At 35.5% G+C, this 3,352-nt stretch overlaps 1 pseudogene; it reads right to left on the reverse strand.

The window, feature by feature from the left end:
* Positions 1 to 1,721: 1,721 nt before the first annotated feature.
* On the reverse strand, positions 1,722 to 2,767 carry LOC145160071 (putative E3 ubiquitin-protein ligase ATL44 pseudogene; annotated as a pseudogene).
* Positions 2,768 to 3,352: the final 585 nt, after the last annotated feature.

A 3,352-nucleotide genomic window follows, 5' to 3' on the forward strand; every position in this document is an offset into this window, starting at 1 on the left:
TGTATGATTTAAAACTAAAATCAAACCACATGAAAAAACCCATAAAACCACACCACTTGAAAAACCGAACGTAATGTTTAAGATTACAAAACCCGATGCATACAATTTACGGTTCGATTGCGGTATAAAACTGCATCATGCTTACCCCTAATTAATGGGTATAAAAATTTGGTTTAGAGGGATAATAAAGTTGGGTTGGAGAGTAATCTTAGTTGGCCTATTAGTGTTCATTTATTGACTTGTCTAGCGATTGGACTTTGACAATTGATTGACATAGTTGGCTTATTTGTTTTCATTTATTGACATGTCTAGGAGTTTGGCAACTCAGGGATTATCTTTATGATGGCGTGTAGAGCTCAAGTGTGTTGATGATAATTTGTTTAAACTAGATGCATACGAAAACATGGATTATATGTTCTTTTTCAAATATGACATTTCAATGTTCGTCATATCTTACATGTGATGACATTTTATTTGTTTTAATTAATGTATCAAAGGTTTTATGAATGAATCGAGTGTGTGTATGCCTACGGAATCTTGAATGCAAAACCTCATTTTCTAGTAAGATTTTACATGCTATGTTTACTCTTATGAAAGTAATTCCTTATACATATATCTAAATGCTCATTATTTAGATAATGGTAAAATTGCAATCCAGTTTTTTTTGGTAGAAAAGTAAAATCACTTGGCAAAGAATAATACTTCCTTCGTCCCAAAATTATAGTCCATCTTTCCTTTTTGGTTTGTCCCAAAATAATAGTCAACTTCTAAAAATAAATAACATTTTTACCAAAATACCCCTCATTATTACTTAACAAACTAAGCATTTAATGGAACATTAAATGCAAAGTAAGGACAAAACTGTCATTTTATTAAATAAAGTTAGTGGTAATTAATGTTTTTCTTAATATGTGTGTTTTTTGTCCGTGGACAATAATATTGAGACGGAGGGAGTATTAAGCAAATCTTGTGATAGGCATTACCTAAATTAAAATTTTATGTAACAAGCATTTATGGTATTATTATAGCGACCCGACAATATCATGTTATAATTCCAGATGTTGGCATTGTTTTATCACCATTCAAAAGATGTTTATTTCTTGGCCTACACCTTAAACCTAACCTCCCTTACATTGTTTTCCCGATTAAGACCTCTACCAAGAAGAAACATCTATCAACCGTCGTAGATAGCTCCTTCAACAAACTTGTTTGTTTCTAGATCGATCTCAAATGTTTCGTTTAGATAATGCTAAATAAATTTAAATCACCAAAAGTAACCCTTAAAATCACTTCGTTGCATCTTAATGTATTTTTACGTCAAGATCGATACCCAATAAGCTGGAAAACACTGGGACTCAGACTTCTTTTCAATATGTCGTCTGTATAAAAGACACGAATGTACTTATTTTTATCATAAAAAATAATTATAGAATTTGTTCAACCTCACATTTTAAGGATTAGGAAGTTTCCTCACATGAGCATCACTGTGACAATTTATATGACTAAACTTAAAGTTGTGAGAAAAAGTATGTTTGCATCATCATAAACCTTATCATATATCAAAGATATAAAAGTGAAATCTATAATCAAACAAATAGTTGGCATCAATTGTAATCCTCATTAGGTTACAACAAGTCTGGAAATATATATATGCTCACTTGATTAATATATTTCACTTTATTTCACCAAAAGAAAAATCTAGTAAAGTTGAAACATGAAAGTGATGTAACTTGACAAGATCTAATTTAACCTTTTTTTTACAATGCCAAACAAAAAGATGAAAAAAGATGATAAGATAAGAAAAAGAAGGAAGAACTGAAAAACTATGTGCTACTTCTGGTTCTGGATTCTAATCTCACAAAGCCCTAGAGAAAAAGTGGAGTCCCCACCCTGCAACTATCTTTAATTACAGAACAAGTTACAAAGTTCCAAAGATCAAACCACCCGTACGTACACCGTCGACCACCCTAATTTCCGCGTCACAATCATCAGGTAGGTTAATTTATCGATGAATTAAGCATCAGCGGCGGATGATATATTTCTCCGTTTTTTCTTCTTTCCAAATTTGAAACTGTCATGCTAAATCTTCACTTGAACTACTAGAGCTATGACTATGCTTTCCACCTTTATCTTCCGCCGCCAATGGAGTTTTTCCGGTGGAAAACGGTGGCAATTCACCGCAGGTTATGCACCTCGTGGTAACAAGATTCTGCCTACACGACGGACACGAGGAGTGAGAATTCAGCCACGTGTCAATGCATCCAGCGTGAAATCCATGTCCGCAGTGCGGCAGCACACGGATCTCATCGCCGTCGACGTACTCCGCCAGACAGATCGCACAGTCACTCGAAGACAACTTTCCACATCCCCCGCAGCCTTTATCTTCCTTGTCCGAATCATATGTAAACTTTGGAATCGTTTGAATCGTCTTCTTCTTTAACCCTCTATTTGCAGAGCGCTGGCGGGGAATCCGGTTGCCGGTATCGACGGATCCGCGACGGAGCCATGCGCAGCGAGCTACTGCGATGAGACCTGCAACACAGATCAAAGCACAGAGGAGAGCGGCGAGGATGACAACGAAATCTGACTCGACGGCTACTGCCTCAGGTGGATCCGCAACCGTCATCGGCTTGTCGGCGGTCTTCAGGAATCTGTACGGACGAGTCATTGTTCATTCAACTTTTGAATTAGACAATTAGTGTTTGGGTTGTGTGTGAGAGAGAGAAATTTCGAAAGGGTTTAGAGAGAGAAAGAGAGCAGTAGATAGATTTTGATGCTTTGCTTGGGCAGACGGAAAGTGAATATATATAACGTGTGTGTGGGGACCTCAGCTGCAACTATATACGCACATGTGGCATAGTAACAGACATGGATTCCAGTCCATAGTCCGCCCTGCTACGAATTAGCCACGTAATCTCAATTTCTTTAACTTTAACTATAAAGTATATAAAGTATAAACCCTTCCCAATTACAATCTAGAATAGAGTCATCGGTGCTATGGATCCGAGTTAGGGTGCGTCAATATAACCGAGCAAGAATAAAAAATCTTAAAAAAAAAGATCGGATCGGTCTACAATAAGACCAAAAAAACAATTTGTAAAAAGATCATTAGACCGGTCAAGCCAGTTTGAAAAAGATCGAACCGATCCCAAAAAATATATCGTTCCAAAAGAAATTCATCTGAAACCGGTCTAAAAGAAGACCGGAAACAAATTTATATATATATATATATATATATATATATATATATATATATATATATATATATATATATATATATATATATATATATATATAGGTGACGGTTCACTTGAGATTAAAAAAAAAGTAGAGATCTTGAGATTTAACCTCA

Source organism: Lactuca virosa, chromosome 2, assembly GCF_052849685.1.
Source record: "Lactuca virosa cultivar CGN04683 chromosome 2, Lactuca_virosa_CGN04683_v6, whole genome shotgun sequence".
Lineage (NCBI taxonomy): Eukaryota > Viridiplantae > Streptophyta > Magnoliopsida > Asterales > Asteraceae > Lactuca > Lactuca virosa.